The 15813-nt window shown below is 38.6% G+C and overlaps 1 protein-coding gene across 12 annotated transcripts in view; it reads right to left on the bottom strand.

Annotated features, from left to right (window-relative positions):
• The window catches only part of foxp1.S (forkhead box P1 S homeolog), a 629350-nt gene that overhangs the window by 461326 nt on the left and 152211 nt on the right, over positions 1–15813 (bottom strand). For all 12 annotated transcript variants that reach the window (XM_018259715.2, XM_018259719.2, XM_018259717.2 and 9 more), the window contains one exon: positions 13381–13431. The gene's annotated coding sequence lies outside the window, so the exon portion shown is untranslated. The remainder of the gene's footprint in view (positions 1–13380; positions 13432–15813) is intronic.

The following is a 15813-nucleotide window of genomic DNA, read 5'->3' as shown; positions in this document are numbered from 1 at the left end:
CACTTAGGTCTCATTGGAATAGAGAATGGCCATGAAATAGGCCAAATGTCTAACAGCATGAGGGACCACTGACACCTGGGCCCACCGGGACTTTTCCCGGTATCCCGTTGGGCCAGTCCGACACTGGCAACTGCATGAATCAGTTTGATTTTTAGCAGTTCCTGCTTCTTTAAAGATATGACTAAAAGGAGCTGAACTTTCATGAAAATGATAAAGAAGACATTTTCCATATCTAATTTCCTTTTAGTTGAATAGTTTGTCTCTTTCACTTTAGTTCATTTTGCTCTGTAGGAGGAGGCACAGCTGTAGCGCAGCAGAGAAGGGAGTTACTGATAAATAACCACAAAGGTGTAGGAAGTCACCTTTAATTTCTGTGGAAAAGGGGCTATATATATATCCAAAATTCTAACCGCACAGTGATTCAAAATGAAAGTGTTTCAATGGGTTTGGAGCATTGTGCCGTTCACACCTAAACTCTTGTGGCTGAAAGATTATAGTGCATTCCAAGGACACAGAGCCTTGTGTAATGAACGGCACTAAGGGTCACCCCAAAAGCGAAGTTCAAGCAGCTTTTATTATGATGCAGACACAAAATTGTTACTTTTTTTTCATTACTGACCATAGCATTTTTTTGTTTACATTTTAAAAACTGGAAAATCATTAGGAAAAAGAAAATAGTAAAATATCTAAAGAAAGCTGCCTATGATTTCCTTTTTAGATGGCCTGAACATAGTAACCACAAAGCAAATATTACTTATAAACTATTTCTTATCTTACAGTTTAAGGTGCTGCTGCTTGGGGGGGGGGGTTGTTTATACAGAGGGCTTCTGATTTGTTTTGATTATGCTCCTGTGACCCAGAAAGGAGTGACTTTTACTTTCAATTTTAGCTTTGCCCTGTTTAGTGCACAAAACCCGTACATATTTTCTTACTTAATAAGCTATTTCTTATCTTATAGCTTAAGTGGCTGCTGCTTATGGAGGGGGGTTTGTTTATACAGAGTGCTTCTGATTTGTTTTGATTGTGCTCCTGTGACCCAGGAATAAGTATGTGACTTTTACTTTCAATTAATCTTTTGCCCTGTTTAGTGCACAAAAACCACAAATATTTCCTAATTAAAGCAAAAGGCAAAATAAATGTTCACCACAAGCCCTATCTAGTTAACTAGCACTGAAAAAGAGGCTATACATCCACTTTAATTCCAAAACAATTGTGGTGCTCATTAGATCAATTACTATTAATTACAACTATATATATTTATATATACAATTCCCTTGATTGACACCGTGATCGGCCAATCTCTGATTGCCGCATCATAGCCCCGCCCCCTGACGACACACCCATGCCTACCTACTTCACGACCCTGTCCACTGACGTCACTGCTCCTCCCCCATGTCTGGTCTCAGTCGCTTGGGAAGGTGGCAACCCTATATATATATATATATATATATATATATATATATATATATATATATATATATATATATATATATATATATATATATATACCCTTTCTAAATTCACCTTTCCCCTAAAAGGAGAAGTTCAGCCATGTCTTAATTTCCCCTTTAAGGATCAGACTCAACTGTATATAATAATGCGACACTAAAATAAGTGTAGTAATAAAAATGACAATGCTTTTAATCTGGAAAAAAAAAGTGAAAACATAGGTTTAAAGAAAAATTCATGGTGGGGCAGCAAGTGTTAATCAGCAGCGCAGGGGTTGGTGGAGGCAGCCGGGGGTGGTAGCAGGGTTGTCAGGCTCCATGAGGTCAGGGGCTGTGATGCAAATGGGGCGGAGTCAGGCATCATCAAGGCCACATTGAAGGGACAGAGGAGGAGCTGTGAGAGGGGATAGGGGTGGGCCGGGGCAGAGAGGAGGCAGGTTGGGGCAGAGAAAGCCTTGGCTGGTATTTAATGCCCAGGTGGTGGACCGTTGGACAATTTTTCTATTGGGCACTGGATATCCCATTCTGACACTGTTTTCCCATCATCTACAAATCTGGGAAACGGTTGATCACAAGGACGGCCATTTTAAAGGAGATGGAAAGGGTAAAACTAAGTCAGCTTTATCAGAAAGGTCTATATAAATACACCAGTAAACCCTCAAAGTAATGCTGCTCTGAGTCCTCTGTCAAAAGAAACACCACATTTCTTTCCTTCTATTGTGTACTCATGGGCTTCTGTATCAGACTTCCTGTTTTCAGCTTAAACCTCCAGGGCTTGGGCTTGAGCATGCTCAGTTTGTTCCTCTCCCCCTCCCTCCTCCACTGTTTGTTGTAATCTGAGCCCAGAGCTATGAGTGAGCAGGGAGAGACTCAGGCAGGAAGTGATGTCACACCAAGCTAATATGGCAGCTGCTATCCTAAACAAACAAAGAGCTTCTAGAGCTGTTGTGGCTAATCTATTGGCAAAAAACTGCTTCAGTAGCTTTCCCTCTCCTTTAAGGCTCTTTTCTCACATCCGTAGCTGACTGGATATGCTTATGCTTCCATAAGGGAATGCTTCCTCCTGCACTAGAATGGTGAACCAAAATAAATATGTCTAATAGAAACACATTCTGGAAACCATAAAGATCTTCAAATAATCAGTATAATGTACTACCACTGACTCGTAAGTCCTTCCTACTGCATCTGTTTCATCTGCATCTGATCCAACCCAGTAATCAGCCGTTGCCTTTATTACTCAGACAAGCCGAATTTCTGCCTTATCCCCCCCCCCCCGGGTACAAATAAATAAACAAGGCAGAACTGATGTTTACTTGCAGTGAGATAACAGATTCTTCTTCAAGGTACTGGGCTTTTTTCCTCTCTTCACAATATGGCAAATCATGGGTTTATAATCTGACTTTTAAAACATCTATAAAGTGAGGCAGTGAATACATAGATGCAGCTGCCCAAATTCTAAGTCCAGAGAGAAAAGTTAAATTTGCAAAAAGCATATTTGGAACAGTTTAGAGTTAACGGGGTGGGGGAATTCTAAGCAGACTGGGAGGGTGCATTGGTACAGAAGTGCAAGGAGCATGTTTGCATACCTCCCAACTGTCCCGTTTTTCACGGGACAGTCCTGATTTTGACAGCTCAACCCGCAGTCCCAGACTGTTACTGAAATGTCCCGACTTTCTCTTTGACCTCCTGCACTGAACAGCCGGAAAAAGATACAAAGTTTCTAAAACTTAATTGGCTTTTGGCAGAGAGCCCAGAATACGTGGCTGGTGCACTTAGATACATTTGTAACAATTTAAGATAAGCAAAGAAACATTTGTAACTATTTAAGATAAACAGGTCTCTTGGGGAAACTGTGACTTGCAGCTTAAAAGGCAAAACTGTAATTAGCAAACTGTAATAACATATAAAAACCACAGAAAAGTGGTCAAACTTTCATAACCTGCCAAATTGTGTAAAACGAACATGGTAATTAGGGGGTTTGGTCACAAAAATGGTTGTGGTCAAAAGTTTTTCGCCGCGCTCCGCCCTTTATATTTTCCAATATGCTGGGAGGTAGGTGTTTGGGCGCAAGTATCTTTAATTAATGGCATCAACATACGCAGCATTTTAATCCATTTTAGCACATGGGGGGGAACTTGGGATAGGAAGAATATTCATGTGATGAGTGTGCAACTGGAAAGGAGATGGGGGGAAATTTAAAAAAAATCTTCGCGAATGATATTCTCCAATGCCACTGCCTTGATTCTGTCCTAGTTTACTCCAGGCTTCTGGATTAGGAGCAGCCATAGAGTGAGAATGAGGAGGTCTGGGGAGTCGTTGTTGAGATGGGGGGAGGTAATTGGGAGCGAACGGGGGAAAGGTACTTGGCTTGGGTACTGGTGTCCCTTAGTATGGGTGACATTTCACACATGGCTCCCCTTATTCCAATTTAGATTATGCATAATTATGTCATCATACCCACAAACCATTGCTGTTTCTGAAGCAACAACATCCCTTTTAGGGTCTGTAAATCCGGGTGGCCAAACCTAAAATATGACCTATAAGTAGTAAGTTAAAGTCATGCAGGAACAACCTATAGGCCCCCACAGGTATGGGACCTGTTTTCCAGAATGCTCTGGACCTGGAGATTTCAAGATAATGGATCCTTCCATAATTTGAATCTTCATACTTTAAGGGGCAGATTTATCAAGGGTCAAATTGAAAATTTGAATTTTTCACTTCGAATTTCGAGTTTATTTTAGTGTAATTCGACTAAGGAATAATCCAAATTCAATTAGAATTTTTAAAAATTGGAGTTTTAGCCTAAGGGGGACCTCCTACAATCAATTTGGAGTCGTTTAGTAAACTTTTGAAAAAAAGAATTCGACTCGAATTGGATTCGAATTTGCAGCTAGATCCTATTCACCCGTTTTTAAAAATTATTATTTTTAAATAAATTGAGGTTGGTTGTTTTTTTAAAATTTCGAGTTAATGGGAGTTGATTAGAAACTCCCATGAACTCGAAATTCGACCTTTGAAAAATCTGCCGCTAAGTCTACTAGAAAATCATGTAAACATTAAATAAACCCAATAGGCTGGTTTTGCCTCCAATAAGGATTAATTATATCTTAGTTGGGATCAAGTACAAGGTTATTATTACAGAGAAAAAAGGATTATAATGGATTCTGCGGCATTTCCGTAATTCAGAGTTTTTTGTATAAAAGGTTTTCCGGACAACGGATCCCATACCTCATCATTTTTGAGCATCATTAAAATATAAAGATGATTAAACTGTAACTCCAGTTCGAAAGAAAATAAATAAATGAATAAAATATAAAAACAGTGAAAGAAACTGTAATTCTAAGCAACTTTCCAAGATACATTCAGTACACAATTTCTATAGTTTTAAAGTTATATGTGAATGTAATTGTTATTGAAAGCAGTGCCTATGTCTCTACTCCCTGCACCACTTGTTCTGACTTCTACAACTGTAGCAGGAGCCAGCTGATTAACCCATGAAGGAGCATGCAAGACTGAAAAAGGGAAAAAACAGAATAACACTGCTTAACATTGCGATAACAAATATCTTAAAAACTATTGGATTTTTGATGAACGTACAGGTATGGGACCCATTATCCAGAAACCAGTTATCCAGAATGCTCCGAATTATGGAAAGGCCGTCTCCCATAGATTCCATTATAATCAAATAATGCAAATTTTTAAAAGCAATTACCTTTATCTCTATATTAATAAAACAGTAACTTGTACTTGATCCCAACTAAGATATAATTAATGCTTATTGGAAGCAAAACCAGCCTATTGGGTTTATTTAATGTTTACATGGTTTTCTAGTAGACTTAAGGTATGAAGATCCAAATTACAGGAAGACCTGTTATCTTGAAACCTCCTGGTCCCGAGCATTCTGGATAACAGGTTCCATACCTGTATTCTAAAAAGTTCCTTAGAATTAAAATTTTCATTAGGCAAAAATATGTTTTTGGTAGTAACCATCTAAAACCTGCCGAGTTCATGTACAAGTCAATGGCAGAGGTCCATTGAGCCATTTGGAGATTTTAATAGCCTTCCTGGGGTGTTTTTGAAAAACGAATCGAATACAAATCGAATACGATTTGAGTTTTGGGTCAGAAATCATTCGATCGAATATTACACATTCACATTTTTTCTTAAATAACTTCCCAGGCAAATTGTGAATATATTCGAATTGAATAAAAAATTCACATGAATTAGAAAATCAGCCTTTGGAAAATGGGCTTCCTAGAGTGATTGTGTTGTTACGCAACCTGATACGGTAATGAAACAGAAAATACTTTCATTGATTCATCGGGCTTTTGGGTAACCTCCAAATGAGGTGGGAAAGCAGAGACATTCACTGCTGGATAATTCTTCATGTTGATACTAAGAATTGTCTGAAAGCCCCAGTCATATCAATAAGGCTTAAAGGAGAAGGAATGCTACGGAGGCAGTTTATTGCCAATAGATTAGCTGCAATAGTGCAAGCTAGAAAGCTGTATTTATTCTGCAGAATGATTTACCATATCTGAGTAAACAGCTCTAGAAGCTCTCTGTTTGGTTAGGATAGCAGCTGCAGTATTAGCTTGGTGTGACATCACTTCCTGCCTGAGTCTCTCCCTGCTCACTCAAATCTCTGGGCTCAGATTACAGCAGAGAATGCTTTACCATAGAGTCCTGCAGTGGTTCGAGTACCCGCGGGTTCCCCGCAAAAAAAGTGGAAACCCTGTTGAATGAGGGGAGGATTTTCAGGTGCGGGTATACCCCCCGGGTCTGTGGAGTTGCAGGTCAGGTTGCGAGTCTAAAATTCTTATCTTATGTAATATTGTCTATATTTTACTCCTTTTAAAGTTTTACAAAACTTGTTTCTGTCCCTGCCAACTTTTGATGACGTCACTTCCAGTTTGCAGCACCATCACTTCCTGTTTGATGGTGGTCGGCGGGTTGTGGATAAGGCAGTTGTGGGTCTGGGTCAGGTAGCGGATCAAAGTGGGTAAATATGCGGGTTGCGGTTCGGGTCGCGGGCTGCGGGTTCGGGTCCAAGTCTTAGAAATTGGTTCCGCGCAGGACTCTACGTTACCATATCGGAGTAAACAGCTCTAGAGACTGTAGGGAGGGGAACAAACTGAGCATGCTCAAGCCCTAGCCCTGGAGGTTTAAGCTAAAATCAGGAAGTCTGATACAGAAGCCCATGAGTACACAATAGAAGGAAAGAAATGTGCTGTTTCTTTTGACAGAGGACTCAGAGCAGCATTACTTTGAGGGTTAAATGTTATATTTAGGTGGATCTTTCTGATAAGGCTTACTTAGTTTTAACCTTTCCGTCTCCTTTAAAGCATAAAGTCACGTTCTCAGTCTGATTATTAAACCACAGATATTTCACCAGTGGCACGACAACCCCATCTTTGCCCCAACTTCACCTACATATGTATTTATTTCCCCTGATGTTTAATCGCAGTTCCAATAACAATGGTGCAAGTTTAGTCCTAAGAATGTGCAGCCCAACCTGCAGTTCTACACAGATTAAATATTGAAGAACCCCAAATTACTTGTTCCCACAAAAACACTTAAAGATCTGCCTGAGCCCCATCACTTGAAACGGTTGCAAATGAAGTATGTCCCTGCCTGGGGGTATATGTGCAAGGTAGAGTTTAATGGGTTGAAAACAAGAAGGGTTGTTTCTCGGAGCTTTCACAGAACACGGCAACAGGAAGCTTATGCGGTACTCTAGAAAAATATGAGATACTGTAATCTCTTATCTTATGTACTGACTTGTTAGCTTAAAGGAAGTGGTTTGTATTGATAAACATGCAAGAAGCTGAATCCTTCAGGGTACTCCCCCTGTGTGCCATTTATACAGCTCAGCTAGAAAACGAGATTGAAGGGTGATTATTTGAAGCCAATAGTGCGGCATTCGTTTATGTGGAACGTCTATACTGGAGGCGAGTACAGTAAATGAACCCGCAGGGGTTTGTAGAAGGTAATTAGAAAGCTTTGAGGCTGGACAACCAGAGTTATAAATGGCATTTAAACAGGCCCGGACTGGCAATCTGTGGGTTCTGGCAAATGCCAGAGGGGCTGCTATAAGGTCCCATAGAAAGTCACTATTTAGTGGGCTGGTGGGGGCTGTTTGGGCCTCTGTGTGGGCTGATTGGGCCTCTGTGTACCTGAAATGCCAGGGCCTATTTTAATTCTAAGTCCAGACCTGCATTTTAGGCAAAGCTGAAAATGAAACATAAGTCATTTCTTTCAGGGCTTGTGGATGAAGCAAAATGAAAATAACTAAAATAACTGCACCTCTTAAAGGGGAACTATTGTGAAAATGAAAATTTAATAGAAGCTGCATCATACTGAAATAAGAAACTTTCTACATACAATCAATTAAATATTCTGCATTGTTTCTGAAATAATCAAGTTTATCTTCACTATTCCTCTCTCAGCATCTGTTTCTCTTCACTCTGTCTTCATGCAGCAGTTAAGTGGCAGATATTCTCTGACAGTTAGATCCAATATATCTTATAGGGGGGCTTCCTTTTGCCTAGAAGATGTATTACAGCTCATTTTATTAAAAGAAGAACGAAACCCTAAAAATAAATGTGGCTAAAAATGCCATATTTTATATAGTGAACTTATTGCACGAGGCTAAAGTTTCAGCTTGTCAATAGCAGCAATGATCCAGGACTTCAAACTTGTCACAGGGGGTCACCATCTTGGAAAGTGTCTGTGACACTCACATGCTCAGTGGGCTCTGATTGGCTGTTGAGAAGCTAAGCTTAGGGCTCGTCACTAATTATCCAGCAGAAAATGAGCTTCCCCTGTAATATAAGCTGATGCTACAGGGCTGATTATTAAATTCTGATGCAGATAAAGTTGCTGTACCGTGTTAGCCAGTAAAAATGTTACAGGGCAACCCTTTTGAAATAAAAAAATAACAAAAGTGGTATTAAGGTGAATCTAATATAATCATAACAAGCTTTCAGAACATTTTAGTTCCTTTTTCAAGCTGATTACAATGAAGCGGTGGTGTTCTCTGCTATATATACAACATTCAGCTCATAGGTCAAATGACCAACAAAAAGGAATATCAATCTATGTGTGAGGTGTCAAAGTCATTTAGGAGGGGATCTACAAGAGACAAGCAGATAAAGTACAAGATAATGTGAGTCAAAGAGTATAAATTAGGGCTGAATTATTGGAGTGTAGAATAAAAGGAATTCTATATGATCCAGATCTAGACATGTTGGTATTTCTGAACTGGTGCAGTCCTTTCTTAGTCCACATCATTAGCCATAAATCCAAGGCCCAGGTTTAGTCGCTTCTTCAGAGAATTGAAAGTTTCCATTAATTTGTATTCCCATACTTTTCTTTCATTATCTCTTTTAAAATTGCAAACACTCTCCAAACGACGGTATTCCAAGCAGAGCAGATTACTCTCTATGCAATGGTAACTTATTCAATGAAAAAAGATTATGAAAAAAGTACTGTATATACTCGAGTATAAGCCGAGTTTTTCAGCCCTCAAAATATGATGAAAAACTCTACCTCGGCTTATACTCGGGTCAAGCGCAAAAACGGTCGCCGGCGCCTAAGAATAGTCGCCGGCGTCCAAGAATGGTCTCCAAGAATATTCGCCGGCGTCCAAGAATGGTCGCCGGCATCCAAAAACGAGACTCCGGCACCTCCAATGGGAGCAGAAACCCTTAATTTTTTGATTGAAACTTATCAGAAGCTGCTGCATTTCTCACCCTCGGCTTATACTCGAGTCAATAAGCTTTACCAGTTTTTGGAGGTAAAATTAGGTACCTCGGCTTATACTCGGGACGGCTTATACTCGAGTATATACGATATGTCTATAGTCAGTATAATTAATTCATGATATTTAAATGGTCTTCATTATTTATTTGTTATAGTTTTTTTTGCCTTCTTCTTCTGTTTCTCCTCAGCTTTCAAATGCTCTATACGGCTACAAATATATTTTTAGTGCTACTTTGTATTACTCATTTTTCTATTCAGGCCTCTCCTATTCATATTCCAGTCTCTTATTCAAATCAATGCATGGTTGCTAGGACCTAGCAACCAGATAGCTGAAATTGCAAACTGGAGAGCTGCTGAATAAGAATCTTAATAACTCAAAAATCACAAACAATAAAAAAATGAAACAAAATTGCAAATTGTCTCAGAATGTCACGCTCTACATATTACTTAAAGTGAATTTAAAGATGAACAGCCCCTTTAATTTTAAGATTCCCTTTCTTATCATATATATATCTTGCTACTGTATACAAATTAGAGAGGATCTGATATAATTAATCTATTCTATTCTGTGGAGACAAACATTGTTACAATATTTTAAAATATAAAATATAATAACTGACTGATGGGATTTCTAGATAGCAAATATTTCCATAATGTGGATCTTCATACCTTAAATCTACTAGAAAATCATTTAAACATTAAATAAACCCAATAAGCTGGTTCAGCTTCCAATAAGGATTAATTATATCTTAGTTGGGATCAAGTTACTGTTTTATTATTACAGAGAAAAAGGAAATCATTTTTACAAACTATTTGGATAAAATTGAGTCTATAGTAGAGAGCTGGAGCTTTCTGGATAACGGTTTCCAGAAACCAGACCCCATACCTGTAATCCCAATTTTTTTTTTTTAAAAAAAAAATGTATTTATCCAAATAATCGAAATTTGTAAAAATGATTTCCTTTTTGCTGTAATAATAAAACAGTAGCCTCAATGTAGGTTGACAATCCACATAGGGGCTACTAAATGGCCAATCACAGCCCTTATTTGGCACCCCAAGAACATTTTTCCCCCCAACTCCTTTTACTTCTGAATGTTGTTCACGGGTTTAAAAGGTTGGGGATCCCTGCCCTTCAGGATACAAACCATCCAGTTGCACACTTAGGGGGTTATTTACTAAACTCCAAATGCAAAAATCACGATAAATTCACAATCACTAATTTTTTTGAAATTTGTTATACCCCGAGGACTGAAAAGTCAAAATCTGAAAATCCGGTATCTCGGACTTGTCGAGGTTGCATGTAAGTCAATGGGGAAAGTCCCAATGATTTTTTTGATGTGCGCTGGGTTTCGTGCAATACCCCGAAGTTTTTTGAGTTTTCGTGAGTTTTTCATGTAAAAAATCTGGAAAAAAATTTGAAAATCAGATGAAAAATCTTGAAAATCTTGATAAAAATCCAAAAGAATTATGAAAATCAGATTTTGTCTCACAAAGCAAGTTTTCGGGAAAACGTAATAATAAATATTTGATTTGATTGAATTTGATCAGAGTTTGTAGCAGAAAATATTGAGATAAATTTGGACTTTGATAAATAAACCCCTTAAGACAAACCTTAATAACAGGTTAAGGCAGAACATAAACACAAGAGTCACATTTAATTGAAGGGGCTTCCCTCGCCTCGGGATCCACGATCATATTGTCCATTCTGCTCAATTACTGAATCAATAAAACATTTCTTTGAAACTCCCTGGACCAGTGCTGACATGTATACAGTAGTCAAGCTGACTTTCTTGTGTGTGTGTGCTCTTGTTTCCGTTATTACAGCAATGATAAATTGTATGAAGCCGAGAGATCAAAACAAGGTGTCTAGCTTCAAGCAAAAAGGTGAAACCGGGGGTTTATTTCGGCAGATCAGAGCAATTTTTCTGCAAACATTGCAAAGCATGAAAATAAAAAAAACTAGATCACTGTGCAAAGAATGAATATACTGTGAAAGCATTATCTAAGGTAATTTATACAACACAGAATATATATACACACATATATACATTTATCATTGCAGATATGGAAGGATAGGATAATCCTATAATGTACAGGTATGGGACCTGTTATTCAGAATGCTCCAGGGGATTTCCAGATAACAAATTTTCATAATTCAGATCTTCATGCTTAAACCTAAGTCTATTATAAATTAATTTAAACATTAAATAAAGCTTGAGGTTTTGCCTCAAATAAGGATTAATTATATCTAAGTTTGGGCCAAGTACAAGGTAATGTTTTATTATTACATACAGAGAAAAAATAAATCATTTTTAACAATGTTAATTATTTGGATAAAATGGAGTCTATAGGAGACGGCCTTCCCTTATCTGGAAAACCCCAGGTCCGAGCATTCTGGATAGGGATGCACCGAATCCACTATTTTGGATTTGCCCAATTCGATCGAACGATATTCTGATGAATACCGAACTGAATCTGAAGCCTAATTTGCATATTCAAATTAGGGGTGGGAAGGGGGGCATTTTTTACTTGTTTTGTGACAAAAAGTCAAACGATTTTCCTCCCGTCCCTAATTTGCATATGCAAATCCGAATCCTGCTGAAAAAGGTTGAATCCTGTCCCGAACCGAATCCTGGATTCGTTGCATCCCTAATTCTGGATAACAGGTCCCATACCTGTACTAAACATAATTACAATAAAAATCTGGTATTATATAATCTTAATTTTACATTTCAAATACCGTATATACTCGAGTATAAGCCGACCCGAGTATAAGCCGAGGTACCTAATTTTACCTACGAAAACTGGGAAAACTTATTGACTCGAGTATAAGCCTAGACACAACTACAGCCCTGTCTGCCAGCAGCGCACATTCTGCCAAAGCGACCCCCCCCAGCGATCAACCGGACTTCTTTGAAAAGTTGATGGTGACTGTGACGGATTACTGTGTGCATTGTCCCCCTGTCCCACTACCATGTGCAGAGGGTGCTGTTTGATATTGCCATCACTGTTAATCTTTCGTATAACCAACAGAGGGCGCTGTGTGATATTGCAGTCACTGTTATTCTTTCATATAACCAACAGAGGGTGCTGTGTGATATTGCAGTCACTGTTATTCTTTCATATAACCAACAGAGGGCGCACTGTTATTCTTTCATATAACCAACAGAGGGTGCTGTGTGATATTGCAGTCACTGTTATTCTTTAATATAACCAACAGAGGGCCCTGTGTGATATTGCAGTCACTGTTAATCTTTCATATAACCAACAGAGGGTGCTGTGTGATATTGCAGTCACTGTTAATCTTTCATATAACCAACAGAGGGCGCACTGTTATTCTTTCATACAACCAACAGAGGGTGCTGTGTGATATTGCAGTCACTGTTATTCTTTCATACAACCAACAGAGGGTGCTGTGTGATATTGCAGTCACTGTTATTCTTTCATACAACCAACAGATGGCGCTGTGTGATATTCCAGTCACTGTTATTCTTTCATATAACCAACAGAGGGTGCACTGTTATTCTTTCATATAACCAACAGAGGGCATTGTGGGATATTGCAGTCTCTCCCCAAGTGAACTGTTGGTATAGGAATGATTAAAAGTGACTGCAATCTCAGCTACTTGGGTCGGGTACCGCTGACCCGAGTATAAGCCGAGGTAGACTTTTCCAGCACATTTTGGATGCTGAAAAATTCGGCTTATACTTGGGTATATACGGTAATCCAAAAACAGAAAAGCAAGACCAAATGCAAATTGCTAAAGAATACAGATCATTACATCATATTAAAAGTTAATTTGACTTCAACATTTCAGATTCAACACCTGCCTTTTACTGTTTTTGGATATTACCCAGTACATCAATCATAACTCGCCAGGTAGATATCAAAGTCTCCTGCCCAGATTAACTGCAGAAGTGAACACTTTGATGATAGAAGCAGACAGAATCACAATGAACATAAACCTACATTAGTAATGTATCCCCTGCAGAGACCCTCCCAACTGATAAGTACAACACATAGCTGCACAATCTAACTATACGTGGTACATTTCACCTAAATAAACCTAAATCACACAAAGTGATAATGGTATGCCATGGACCCACTGCACTCGCTGAGCAGATCCAGTTGAAATATGTCACATATTCAAATGGAAACATTATCTTACTAGGCAAACAGTGTCCTCTCAGCCTTCAAAGTCACATCCATAGCAGATAATCTGAAAAGAAAAATACTCTATTAGTCACTAAAAAAAAAATTCACATGTTAAAGGCAAACGATCACAGAAAAAAAAAAATTCACATGTTAAAGGAAAACGATCACATTATCACTTTTTTTTTTTTTTAAAACATGATACACTAAGTTGGACACTTATGAGATGTGTTATTAAAAAAAAATCTAAATATTGTCAGCTTTCTTATCTGCTACTTAATTCTCTTAAAGGTTTAGGGGCACATTTACTTAGCTCGAGTGAAGGATTAGAAGAAAAAAAACGTTGAATTTCGAAGTTTTTTTTTGGCTAATTCGACCACGATTTCGAATCGAACGATTTGAACTAAAAATCGTTCGACTATTCGACCATTCGATAGTCTAAGTACTGGTCTCTTTAAAAAAAACATCAACCACCTACTTCGCCACCTAAAACCTACCGAGCACCAATGTTAGCCTATGGGGAAGGTCCCCATAGGCTTTCTAGGCAATTTGTGATTGAAGGAAAATCGTTAGATCGATGGATTAAAATCCTTCGAACGATTTTTCCATCGATCGTTCGATCAAACGAATTGCGGTAAATCCTTCGCTTTCGATATTCGAAGTCGAAGGATTTAACTTCGATGGTCGAATATCGAGGGTTAATTAACCCTCGATATTCGACCAATAGTAAATGTGCCCCATAGTGTACCCCTCCCTTTTCCCCTTGAGTTCAACAAATAGGGCTTGCACTGAACATACTTCTTACTTATTGTCTTAATCAGAAAAAATCTATACTTGTTATTTTTTGAGGGGAAGAGGAATTAAAGCAACTCCATGTTTGGTCCTTGCGAGAAAGATAATTTAGATTGACAGCATACATCCCCTTCCCCCCTTTAATTTACGGATTTATTAGCATACTTTTTATGTATTGTTTTAATCAGGAAAACTTTATGTTTGTTATTTTTTGAGCAAAGAGGAATTGAAGCTACTCCATGTTTGGTCTTTGCGAGGCAGATAATTAGATTGACAGCATACATCCCCTTCCCTTCCCCCCTTTCATTTATGGATTTATTAGCAAACTTTTTACATTTTTTTTTTTAATCGGGAAAAATGTAAATGTTATTTTTTGAGCAAAGAGGAATTGACGCTACTCCATGTTTGGTCCTTGCGAGGCAGATAATTAGATTGACAGCATACTGTACATCCCCTCCCCTTCCCCATTTTATTTATGAATCTATTAGCATACTTTTTACTTATTGTTTTAATCAGGAAAAATGATAATTTTATTTTTTTGAGCAAAGAGGAATTGAAGCTACTCCATGTTTGGTCTTTGCGAGGCAGATAATTAGTTTGACAGCGTACATCCCCTTCCCTTCCACCCTTTCATTTATGGATTTATTAGCATACTTTTTACATATTGTTTTAATCGGGGTAAATGTTATTTTTTGAGCAAAGAGGAATTGACGCTACTCCATGCAGTGTCGGACTGGCATATCGGGATACCAGGAAAACTCCCGGTGGGCCCAGGTGTCAGTGGGCCCTCTTGCTTTAAACCATTTAGCCTATTTCATGGTCTTTATGGGGAAAAAATGCTTAATAATGGAAGAATATAGTGTAGAAGTAGAAATAAGTAATACAAGACTAAGAGAAAAAAGAGTTTGAAAGAGGAGAGGAGGAATAATAGTTTGAAAAGTGGTCCCACAGTCTACGGTTTTCCAGTGGACCCAAGGTCTAAGGCAGGGGTCCCCAACCTTTTTAACCCGTGAGCCACATTCAAATGTAAAAAGAGTTGGGGAGCAACACAAGCATGAAAAAGTCCCTTGGAGTGCCAAATAAGGGCTGTGATTGGCTATTTGGTAGCCCCTTTGTGGACTGGCAGCCTACAAGAGGCTCTGCTTGGCACTTTACTTTGTGTTTATGCCATTAAAACTTGCTTTCAAGCTTGGAATTCAAAAAAAGGCACCTGCTTTGAGACCATGGAGAGCAACATCCAAGGGGTTGGAGAGCAACATGTTGCTCACGAGCTACTGGTTGGGGATCACTGGTCTAAGGTTTTCTGGTGGGCACCTGGCATCCCAGTCCGACACTGACTCCATGTTTGGTCCTTGCGAGGCAGATAATTAGATTGACAGCATACATCCCCTACCCTTCTCCCCCTTTACTTACGGATTTATTAGCATACTTTTTAAATATTGTTTTAATCAGGAAAAATTATATTTGTTATTTTTTGAGCAAAGAGGAATTGAAGTTACCCCAAGTTTGGTCCTTGCGAGACAGATGATTCGATTGACAGCAAACATCCCCTTCCGCCTTTTATTTACTGATTTATTAGCAAGAGCCCATCATGCTGGAGGGATTATCTGTGAGAGGTAATCTAATTATGTACCTTGCAAGGACCCAAGCACAAGCA

This window comes from Xenopus laevis, chromosome 4S (genome assembly GCF_017654675.1).
Source record: "Xenopus laevis strain J_2021 chromosome 4S, Xenopus_laevis_v10.1, whole genome shotgun sequence".
NCBI lineage: Eukaryota > Metazoa > Chordata > Amphibia > Anura > Pipidae > Xenopus > Xenopus laevis.
This window is presented reverse-complemented; position numbering and strand designations above follow the sequence as displayed.